We start from the raw sequence: 12,452 nt of genomic DNA on the forward strand, positions 1-12,452 counted from the left end.
AGGCGAGGGAAACCATTCCAAATCTTCGTTCCCCATACTGACATCTTCTACTCCCACGGCAAAGCAGATGGAGGTAACAGCTACATCACGTGCTGAGGAGCATGCCTGTTCCCTCAGTGCAGTCTGTGCAAGTCAGATCAGACACTGTTCTTCTGGAGGCCAGGAGATTGAAAACGTCAGAGAAACAGAAATTTCACAGTAACTGGAACTTCCTCAGTGAATCATTATGGAGAGCAACCAATTTCAATATGATGCCATAGATATGTAAGCTACTAAAAGTCAGCACATCACCAAATTTAATCTTCATACTGATGCCCTTATGTCCTTCCTACCAGCTCATATGACCATCCCACAGCCTATTTCAAAAGTCATTCAACCTAAATGCTCTCTATTACATGAGGTGCAAAGCAGGTTTGAACTTGGCTGTTGGCAAATACATTATTAAATTCTCAGGAAAAAGGCTGATGCATAGCCAAGTATCACTATACTTTTCTAAGATCCTTTTTAAAGCTTTTTGTGTATTCATTCTTCTACTATTATCCTATTTCTCTTTATCTGGATTTCACTGTTTTCTTTTTTTTTTTTTTTTTTTGTCATTTCAAGCAAGCGAGAAGCAGGACAAGAAGAAAATTCATTCAAGGCTCAGGCTTGAACTCATTTTGCAGTTAGGGATTTATTGCAAGGATTTTGGATTTATCCAGCTTGACACTAAACACATAAATGTCTCTAGCCCTATTTCTTCCTTATAGTGTGACAAACAAATCCTCCCCCAAAATAAAAACTCTGAGGTATTCAGGTTTGCTGCTATGCTTTCCTAGAGTTTGTGACGAAGAAAATCCACTGTGTTTCTCTTCTTTGTGACTTTAATATCTTTTATAAGTGAAGGGCCTAAATGGGTTTATTTGCGACAATTAGTTCCCAGGTAGTCAATTCTTTCCTGAGCTGTTTCTGTAACCTCTCTGGGAATTAAGCTCCCAAAGTGGTTCACTAGAAATATGTTTCATGACCTAGAGGTTACCAAAGATCTCTTCACTAGCTACAAGTTAAACACTACCTGAAAGTTTAGATTATGGATCTGAAATAAGCTAAAGAGTGCAGTTGGGTAATCCAGAAGAGAAAGTTTATTTGCTAAGATTTTTATGTCATTTTTCGTATTTGTAAAAAAGCTAATTTGTGGACCAGTTCTCTTCCCAGATATTCAGGTTAGATTAACCTTAGAGGTATCAAACTGAGGTCAATATCTGAGACAAGAATTGGCTCTTATTCTCCAGTTTGAATTTATTCCTGTTGGTGACCGTGTGACTTTCTAGGATCTTTTTTCGTAGTACCTTAGTATAGCTGAGATAAATCATTAGACTAATGATGAAGGGGGACTTATTGGTTATAGGTACCGTGAGGGTGTGTTTTCCTAACACAGTCAGCAAAAGCAAGTTCAAACAAGATGTGACTAACCAGTCTAGAAAATGTGTAGGTGAATCCTTGATGAAACAGGGAAAATAGTAGCCCTGCATATTGTGAAGCAGATCTGTAGAAACTACTGCAAATGGAGCAGTTCCTAGGAGATGTAGCTCCGTTATCTGTGTTTAGGGAATGCCAGTAAATGTCAGCAGTCTCTCTCCCAAAGAGGTCTGAGTAAGAATACATTTTCCTGCCCCGAAAGCATAGTTGCATTATTTTTTTTAAATGAAGCAATAAAATAAAATTATGATCTTGCAGCAACTTGTAAGACAATTTTTTAGAGAGTTGCAAGATTTATCCTCCTTCCTTGTTCTGCCCGTGTTATATAACTGTGGTCGAGTCATTTGTTTGCACGTGATAGTCTGTCCCTGACTACTTCTGACTCAAGTCAGGGATTTGAATCTGAATGCGCTGATAAGCTGGAGCTGCTGCGGTTGTTAATTGCAGATTCTAATTATTCAATTAGATGGGCTTTTGAGTCCTCCTTTTCCCTGAGCACCATAACCAGAAACCTCTAAAGTCAGCCTGTAGCCACCCTGGCCGATTGAGAGTTACCCAAAGTGGAATGCTCCAACAGGAAGACTTGTCAAGTCACGGTAGCCCAGCCAGTGCAGTCCCATCTTGTCTTGGGCAGATCCCACGTGAAACCTGGGTGAATTTCTCACTTGAGATACTTTTCAGTTCAAAGCTATCAAGCTTCACTCATGTTTCAACATCCGTGCATTCTCCTATTCCATTTATGTGTACAGAGATGCACAGCGAATTTGTGTATTATCAATGCATGGGAAAACACTCCTCCTTCTTAGCTCAGATTCTCTGTTCCTGAGGGTCAGCTTGGGAAGTTCCTTTTCCTTCCAAAGTCTTCTGTTACAGGGACATCTGTCTGCATTTGGAATAATGTAGGTTTAGATGGAAAGCAACAGACTGCAACTGAAAGTTTACAGATGAGGCAATCCTCATTTTGAAAAAGGAAAAATAAGAGACAATAGAAATGGAGAAAACTATAGAGCAGCCTATGTAATAGCTACAGAGCAGCAGTAGTCAAAACATAGAGGGCTTAGATGTACCAGATTTGTAATGTATTTATGATGTCAGAAAGATTTAGGATACTAACTAAATTATAAAGTAATTTTGAAGTCATGTATTTCCTGGCAGCTAATGACTGGACATTGGATCTCAAACCCTGTGAAAGGGCTTGTCATTTTAACTCTCCTGTCATTAGCTGCCAAAAAGAGGTTAAAACTCTATTTTAAATCATAGATATCTAAAAATATAGAGGAAAATAATTACTTTTAAATATTTTGCCTTTATTACCAAATTAAAACTGTGTTCTTCAATTCAAAGCTCTGGCCTGCATCATTGCCTTTGGATCTTATTATATTACTCCATGGAAGAAGCAGGCATCATGCTACTGTTAGTGAAATTCTCTGAACCAGTTCCCCCCAGATTTTAATAGCATCTGATTTACTGCATTTAGTGATCCTCTGTAGGAACAAATGGATGAAGTGTTTTATAGTTTTAACTTAGCTCCGCTTCTCTCTGCCTTTAAAACTAATCCCTTTTCATTTAGGGACACAGACCAAAAAACCAAACACAGTTCAGATGAGATTTTTCCAGACAAATGAAATCTCAGAACTGTTTAAACTGAGACCTTAAATCAAGGTGATTTTTTGCTGTGAAGCAGAGAGCCAAATCCCTGGCACGTGGAAATCGGCATAGTACTACTGACAATTCAAAACCAGTAGAACTCTTCTCATTTGTGTTAAATGAGGGTCTGACCCAAAACTTTCTGTGGAGAACTGATGGTCTTCCTGTGCGTGTTTAAGTTTCGAAGAGTTTCTCTGGAGTGTTTCCTCATGAAGGTAGTGATTTTCCCAACACAATGTTTTCTAGTAGTACCTGTATTAGTGTGGTGGGTTGACCTTAGGTGAATGCCAGGTGACCACCAGGCCACTCTATCTCTTCCCTCCTCAGCAAGGGGGGGGGGTGGGGGGGGTGGGATATAAAATGAGATGAAAAAACCTTGTGAGTCAAGATAAAGGCAGTTTAATAAAGCAAAATCAAAGGTCACCACAGAGGCAAGAGAAAACAAAAGATGTTCTTCTCTACTTGTCATCAGCAGGTAATGTCTGGCCACTTCCCACATTGCAGGGCTTCAATATGCCTGGCGATTGCTCCAGAAGACAAATGTTGTAAATAACAAACGCCCCTCTGCTTCCCCCTTCTTTCTCCTAGCTTTATTGCTGAGCAGACATCATATGGTATGGAAAATCCTTTTGGTTGGTTTGGGTCAGATGTCCTGGCTATGTCCTCTCCCAAGATCTTGCCCACCCCAGCCTACTGGTGGGAGTGGGAACAGCCTTGCTGCTGTGTGAGCCCTGCTCAGCAGTAGCCAAACCCCCAGTGTGTTATCAATACCTTTCTACCTACCAATAGAAAGCACAGTACTATGGGGGCTGCTCTGTGGAAAACTAACTCCATCTCAGCCAGATCCAATACATTCAGTTACTTTTCATTCAGTTAGTAAGCAAAAAAAAGAACCAATCTGTGGTGGCAAGTTGCACATAGTTTTCTCCCTTCACTTGGAGGCTTCATGCATCTAACCTGTCAGGAGCAGTCCCTTGCCTGGGCTGTTCAATGAATGCTGCTTGGGCACTGTGTAGGACTGTCCCAGTTGACAAAAGTCAAAGCTGTTTTAGGGACCATGCTATAATTCGACAGTATGAGTGGCTGCATACATGAGATTTTTTCTGCGACCTGTTTAGAAGTTGCTTTTTGATTTGGTGCCTTTCATTGTTGCATAGAAGTTCAGTTTAATTGGAGAAGAGATTTTTTAACCTTAGAACTGATACTTGTGCAAACTGGGTCCTGTTGATTTCAGAATCATTCCAGAAGCTTAGTGTCTCTTGCACTGACCTGCTTTGAGGGTTGAGCTAGTTAAAGTTATATTAAATTAATGATGCTGATTAGTAAGTTCTGTATTGTCTGCTTATAAAAGATTTTATGGAAAATCAAGAAGAACCTACAGGCACTACACAAATGGAGTTTGTAAGTCTTCTTAAGGTCTTTGTTGCTTCACTACGTATCCTCACCATTATGCTAATAATGCAGCCCTTCAGTCAACACAATAGTTAAAGTCGGGTGCAAAAATCGTGAGCCTTGATCTGTACACTGAAAACCAGTGTGAGAAATCAATCAGGAAAAATAGTATGCCTCACAAATACCAGTTTGCATTCCTATATGGCCTGAATATCTGCATTTTCTGTATACACTGCAAACTACGTATCAGGATAAACGATCAGCCACAATAAATGTATGTATTTCATTCCAGAAAGCAAACAAACATCATCATGTTATGCTGTATAGTGTTTGTTCTTCATGTTAAATATTTCACAGTTCTGTACAAAAGCCTGAATTTACCTGCTCAGGGCAGACTACTAAACAAGTTGGTAGATTCTATTTTTCTGAAAGAATTGCTTTTAGGACATGGTGCTGTAATAAAATGTGCTGTCCTTCTACAGGCATGCGGTCAAGTGTATTAGGTAACTGCAATCCAACCCATGTGGCAGCAGGTCTGTCAGAAATTTACTCTCTTTGATGCAAACCTTTTACGGCAAAGATGAGTGCATTTTTGATCTTGTATGTTTGCTTGGTTTATTTTGTTGTTGTGGTGGTTTTCCCTTAGCTGAATACATCTCAGTTGCTGGTAGTTTCATTATTAGCTCACTAATACTGAAATTGTTGCTTTCATTAAGTCAGTATGGAGCTTAACTCCCACTGTTGTTTCAACTTCTATTAGCAACTATTTTATTGAAGCTCTTCATACAGCGTCTTTGACTGGGGTGTGTTCATTTTTTGAAAAAAAAAAAAAAAATGCAGCAGTTGCATTTGGGCATTTACATCTCTAGCAGAAGGTCACCTACTAGCTATGAGTGAAATGGTGACACCTGAGGGCTTGTGGTCATTTATTTGTTTATGCGTGTATGTAGAAAAATCCAGTTGTATGTCAAGAGCTACAGCTACAAATAATTGGGGCTTTTCTAATTTCTCTGCCAGACTAGTCTCAAATTCAGATCCTGAGCACATAGCCACCCTATAAGTTATAGTTGTCATAATGTTTCCCGAGGTGCTGAAAGTCTTCTATTTCTGCATTAAAATTTCCAAACCCAATCAGTTCTTGAGAGTGGGGAGTAGATCGATGTTTCTGTTATACTGGTACTCACCAGGAGTCATAATCTAGGAACCTCGTTTAGCTTTTCTGCACAATCTGACCCAGCAATTATTTACTGCACACTGAGCAGAGTATGTTCTGCATACAGCGTAGCCAAAAAAGGCTGGGTAGAGCATTCACTGTGCATGCAGATGATATGAGTCCAGTTCTTTTTCACCCTTCCCCTCACTTTAAGAATATTTGAATGTATCTTTTCCAAGACAGTGATTTAACCATAAGAGTCTCTTTGGATCTGCCTCTCAGATTTCTTAAATCTATTTCACTTGTACAACAGAACTTTTATCTGAGACAGGAATACTTTCACCTGTCTAAGCTCTAAAACTTAGAGTCAGTCTCTTATCTGACTATGTTTTAGGAATTAATTCAAGGAGATACATTTTCCACAGGGCAAGGAAAACATATATCCATACTGGTTTATATTGAGTGGATAGAGATATCCTTTCAGATTTTTCTGACCAACGAGGGAATTGAATGCTTCTGAGGTGAAAAGGAGCTATTGGATTACTCAGTTATTGGATAAATGGAGGAGAATGCAGTGCCGCAAAGGAACTCCGAGAAATGGCTGGCTTAGATGTGGTTTTAGCATTTTGTCGTTGCTAGGATGTGAATCCTGAGTGGCTGCTCTCTTCAGTCCTTATTAATGCAATAACAGTATAGTGATCACTTGTGAAACGCCATGAATGAATGGGGAAGAGGTTATTAGCTTACTGTTAGCTGCTGTGAGTGAACATTTCTCTAAGAGCATTCAGAGATATTTCTGTTGCTAATATAGATGGAGAGTGCATTTAACACTGTCAAAACAAGCAGGGATACCCATTCTCCCATTTATTTTCTTGTGAATTCCTGAGCACCCCTATGTTACAATCATTAGGAGATTAATTCATGTTTTTATTATGTATGCATTATGTAACACTTCCCAAATAAATGGCTATTTTAATGGGGGTTTGGATAGCACAATTGCATTAACACTTACATGAGACGGATATTTTTGTAGCTTTGGTTGACTCTTGCTATATCTTTGATTATATACACACTTCCTAGGTAACCTGCTCCTTGCCTACTCATATGGTAAGTGTAGTTTGTTGGCAAAATTAAGAAGTTGCATCCAATAATCCATTACAGACTCTGCATCTCACACTGTGTTAGAAAAAAAATATCAATAATGTAATGATGAGTCCTATTTAACCTCTGACAAGATTTCTTCATTGGAACAGTGTCTTCCAAACTTTGTTAAGACTATTAGAAAAGGGAATTTTCCAAGGTCTGCTGGGACTTCTTGTATTGAGAATACTTTGATTTCTAACACAAGAGTTCCTGTTTAATTAGCTGTAGAGAGCATATGTTTTTGCCCGTGTGTAAGTATTGTTTTGTAAATATAAGAAAGGAGGCATTTTGCCATTGCCATAAAGCATTATTGTGTTTTGATGGCACAATGCAACCTGCATGTGGATGGAGGATCTGTGCAGCTGCATGTCAGCCCTCATTCCATGAGATGTGACTTGGACAGGAGAGGGTGAAGACTTTTCTAGCACTCTTGCTAAATCTGCTCCTGCTCCAGGAAGTGATATCTAATTCAATACCATATTATCAGCCTCTTGATTTTTTTAATTTCCCAGATGCAGATACCAGAGTGCACCTGGAGTTGCTGATTGCCTGTTTTGTACTTAGCCTAAGCAGCCCTTCTCCTCATGTGAATTGTTTAAACAGCCTCTGCCAAGTCATCTTTTATCACAGAGGTGAACCAGGCTTCTTCAATGTGTCTCAAAGGTATATCCTTGTTTCTTAATGAAATTATTTGGAAAAAATATCTGCTTACATTTGGAATTAAGCACAAATGTCCAACATCGTTTCCCTGAGCCCATACAGTATTTTACCTGATCTTTACAGCTGTCTTGCTTTGAGTAAATATTGTCCTGAATTGGTGTCAGTTTTGCTTTTGTTTTTCCCTTTTCTCTTCCCTTCCCTTCCCTTCCCTTCCCTTCCCTTCCCTTCCCTTCCCTTTCCCTGTTTCTGTTTGTTTCTTTTTTCCTGGTAATACTGCAGCAGTTGCCCATGCTACTTTTAAATGTAAAACATAGTCTGTTCCGTTCAACACTGAACAGTTTTTTCTTGCATATTTTGTCCCTTGGAATGTGAAATCATCATGTGATTTATACTGATGACAGAAATGTTATCTCCACATTCTCTGGGCAGCCTCTATGTTGTTAGGAAAGTACAGTATCTATTTTATGATGCTTCCATCAGTCCTCTCTGCTGTTCCTAGTTTCCAGCTGTTGCTTGTTGTTGTCCTCCTTCTACAGCTCCACTTTTCTCTCTTGTGAAAAGATTTTGTTCTCCCCGTCCCTACTTGTGCACTATTTTTATATTATGAGAATGCTCCTGTTGCTATTTCAGTTCTGTTTGGCTCATCTTCCATGTATCGAGGCCACCTGATAGAGGACTTCTGCTTCGGGAACGGTAAGTAACATTGCCTGTGCTTGAATCTGAGTGACAGTGTCTCTTCCCAGAAGCGGGCTCCTTTTATATGTGCAACTATTCTTTCTTATTAGTTCTCTTTTGAAGTCCACATATCTGCCACATTCAACAAACCTACCAACTGCTGTCATGAAAGCTTCACTCTTTACCTTTATTCCTTCCTAGCGTTTTATTATAACAAGTGATGCTGTCTGAAACTGTTTCGTGAAGGAAGTCACAAGGAATAATAGTCTGCTTCAGCTTTTGAGGCATGCTTTCCTGTCACTGTAAACTTAGACAAAATAACTAGGAAGGATCCAACGGTTGCACCTTAAAAATAGTTCAGAAACAGGTTTTTTCTTAACAAAATTAGAAGATCTCAGCCAGCAGCTTGCCACTGTCAGTTGTTCTACTTGAATTGGTTTCCCTGACCCCATAATGAGGACCTGTCCCCTAGAAAGTTGGTGTAAGGTATTACTTTTTTGTAATTAGTCTAATAACATATAATATAATATAATGCAATGTACTATAATATAAAATAAGACAGGAAATTGTGATATTTTTTTATACATTTTTTTTTTCTCTGAACAAAATATATTAAATCCGGGAGGGAAGCTAACTTGTTCTGACACCAGCACATATGAGAACAGCAGCCTAGATAGCCCTGATGGTATGTAGTAATATTATCTTATTTATATCTGGATCATTAATATTCTTTGCCTTTTCATCAACTTCAGAATATAACCATCTTATGCTGGTATATAATGTTGTACCTGGAGGAAAATTGCTCTCCTGTGAAATGACAGAACTGATTAATATCCAATATTGTAACTTCTGAAAACAATTACACTATCTAGTTAACTATTTTACCCATACCAAAATAAAAGATAGTGATATATATTGAAAAGTAATTAGGTAATTGCAAAATAAATTTAAGTAAACCTGACTTTTAAACTAAAATTTATTTTAAAGAAAAACATCTTTGATGTTATTGTCTGGCTTTATAATGAAAAACGGAAAAGGAAATATTAGAATGTATGTATATTTTAAAGATTCTGGTAAGTGGTATATATCAAAGCATTTTTTGTGAAAAAAAAATGTTTTTTAAAAAAATCTGTTTTTCACAACCAATTATTCTTCTAGGTTTTTTTCCTGCGCTTGAATTAAAAATTAGAACCAAACCCATAATGATTTTTTTCAGAAATTACTTTTCCCGGAATGATATTTCTGAGTGGACCTAACACTCAGAAATTCAACTAAATGTCATCTTTGGTTGCACATCAGTCCAACCCAATACCTAGTGAACTCAAAGGCAGTATATGATTCATAGTGTCATATAATAACTGAAGATGGGACCTCTGAAAGTCATCTAGTCAAGATCCTTTTCCAAGTGGGACTAACTTCAAAGTTAGATTAGTTTTTCCAGGATAAAGCTTTCCCAGAAACACTTTATAGAGGATCTAGACATCTGTGATAGCCTGTATGTCTAAGCATGCTTTTTACATGTATGTTGAGGCTCAAAATATGAGTTACCACTGGGAAGAAATGGGAAGTTAGCCTTCACAGTTTGGGATGGCTTCCTGCATCTTCTGCAGTGTTAAAAGATCTTTCAGTTTGAATCTCTGGGGAAAGAAAGTTTGTTGTTCAGAATCCAAATAAACTTGCATTTAAATGCAGCTTACATTCCTAGAAGTACTCTTTTTTTTTTTTTTTTTTTTTTTTTTTTCTTCTTTGGGTTCAGTTATGAAGCCTGCTGCACATAGATGGATGAAAATCATAAATATAAGTATTCCCTTACATTTTGCGCAAATACTTCATTTTTTCAGAGTCTGCATGTGAGCATGATGAAGAAGGGAGAAGGGAAGAAGTAACAGCTGTTGAGCAACTTCTTTGGCATTCATGAGGGTTGAATGAGAAGTAGGAGTATGAAATCAGGGTTGTGTGACTGTCAGGAGCACTGACACAAGAGTGTGGAGGGAGGACAATCTGTTTCAGACCTGCACACTGAGAGGTTGGTACTACACAGTCTTTTTCTGAGTGACTTCTGTGGGTGCACCAGCCCACCACAACAATCAACTTTTGCACACACTCTTATGACTCAAGCCCCCCAAAGTGTATGTATATACATATAAATAAACAAATATGCTCTTGAATGTACCTTACAGAGAGACAGGGAAGAATTTCAAGGTGTCATAGTCTGCGTCTTAATTAGGTATTCCCTCTTGAATCTCACCTGAAGATGGAGAGGCAGGTCCCAGAGCATGTCCTATTCATGTCGCGGTTCCTCAACTTGTGATTCTAAGCGTCCCTAATACCACTTAATTTGTCAGTTGATATATATATGATTGAGGGTTTAGTTTGAAGCTCTAAGAACATGCTCATTGGCACATGTCCGAAGCTGCCTTTATACACATAAGGATTTTATTATTTCATAACTTTTAAAATTGTTAAATATATATGTTAACTTCAGAGATATTTTGTGAAATGACATGGAAAAGCAGTTACAACATAAAGGATAAAAATCCACACACTTAGGGTGCCTTATTTAGTTTGTCAAAAACACTTAAACTGTTGAGTGAATCTAATGGAATTCAGTGAATCTGCAAATACATTTTCAGTCCACTGAAAATGACTGTCAATTCAAGGTTAATTCATGAAACTGAATCATGAGCAAATATTATTTGGTAAAGATGAAAAAGGCAAAGAAATCATACAAACAAGGAAATGGGTATTAAAAAATTAGAAATTAGAACAATGGAGAAATGCTAACAGAGATTTGTGCCAATAAAAAAAAAATTATCTTATAGTCTTTCTTTGACCGTCATTTGCCTATTTATTGGTTCACTATGTAGAAAGATTATCTGTTGACTTCAATAGCACTATTTCAATTCATGCAGGCAACCATTTCCACTTGAAAAAATCATAAATATAATTCATGAGTGTTTTCTTACATGAATGGAATTGCAAAGCTATTCTTTTCTCCATACATTTTTTCACCCAATTCTATTTCAAAGTATTATTTTGAGCTAGCATTAAAATATGAATAAATTTAGGAATTCATAAGCTTATGTGGTTGTATTTTCTTTTACATATATTTTTAGGAAAAAAACATTTTTTCATGTTAGTTTTTCTTCATTTCTTCCCTTAGATTGTCATGTGAAGCACAGGATGCTTAGAAGATTACAATTGTCTACTCTGTAAGAAAGGTTATTTATCAGGTCTAGAATTGCTGAAAACATAAAGGCCTTAGTTTCTTTCCCCCGTTTGTTTTCTATGCTTGTATTTTCTGTTCCAGTTCTCTAGCTAGAACTGAGTTGCTGTCTAGACAACTGTAATGCCATCTTTCCTTTGCACAGATAGTAAAATTAACTATTGATTTGGCCTATATGCAAAACTCCAAAGTATAAATTCAAACTGGGTTTTCTAAAAGGAAACAGTGCCGGATTAAGTTCATAATTTTTAATGTTAAACTAGATAATTTTCAAAATAAAGGAAATAAAGGAAGTTGATTGTAAGTTTACATACTATACTTAGTGTATAGCAAGTCTATTACATAGCAATTACACTGAAATTTGTATGCTCACACACAAGTCATCGGAAATATCACTTGAAAATTATTAGTTTAGCAGCCGAATGTAAACAGTAACGGAGGAATGGGAAAGTGATCGTGTACTGAGGTTGGTAGTGGAAGTTTCTGGTGTTGGTCATGAGAACAATGTCAGTTGATATTTCCCTTTGTGACCTTGGAAAAATAAGTAGAAGTACAAAATTAACTAATAATGATATTGAGAAAACATTGCCAACAGATGGAATGCCATGTGCGGGGGGGTGGGGGTGGGGGGGTGGGGGGGAAAGGTGGCCATAATAAAAGTGTTTTCAAATGTGACAGCATAAAATGCACAGGACTATATGCGTAATAAAAACAACCAACAACCTTTCTGTTACAGGGAAAAAAACCTTATTTTCATATGCCCAAGCAACAAGCTGAAAAAATCAAGTAGGAATCTAAGTTCTATCCTGAGAGGAATGATAACTCGATCTTCCCCTTACCATCCAAATACACCGTAAGACCATGTCTCACTGCGCCTTGGCATAGTACCTCGTAACTCTTGTGACCAGAGGTCCTAGTGCCGAGGTTATACTGGCTGCCATAGACAGGATAACCTGCGTATAGTCAGACACTCCTGGGAGATGAAAAATATTAATTTAAAAAACAAATAAATAAATAAATAAAGATTAAATTTCCTTTGACTATGGAAGACCTAGAACGTTGTTCTCTTTTTCTGTGTGTTTTGAGTGTCTACTCTGG

General features: G+C 37.6%; 1 long non-coding RNA gene across 2 annotated transcripts; it reads left to right on the forward strand.

Moving 5' to 3' along the window:
- The first annotated feature begins 7,267 nt into the window (after positions 1 to 7,267).
- Positions 7,268 to 11,953, forward strand: LOC114013594 (uncharacterized). 2 transcript variants are annotated; one of them, XR_003556658.2, is made up of 4 exons: positions 7,268 to 7,456; positions 8,084 to 8,146; positions 9,970 to 10,154; positions 11,292 to 11,953. It is a non-coding gene; the product is annotated as an uncharacterized LOC114013594 (long non-coding RNA). The 2 variants fall into 2 exon arrangements; XR_003556657.2 differs by lacking the exon at positions 11,292 to 11,953 and having other exon boundaries at positions 9,970 to 11,279.
- The last annotated feature ends 499 nt before the right edge of the window (positions 11,954 to 12,452 follow it).

Source organism: Falco peregrinus, chromosome 6 (assembly GCF_023634155.1).
Source record: "Falco peregrinus isolate bFalPer1 chromosome 6, bFalPer1.pri, whole genome shotgun sequence".
NCBI lineage: Eukaryota > Metazoa > Chordata > Aves > Falconiformes > Falconidae > Falco > Falco peregrinus.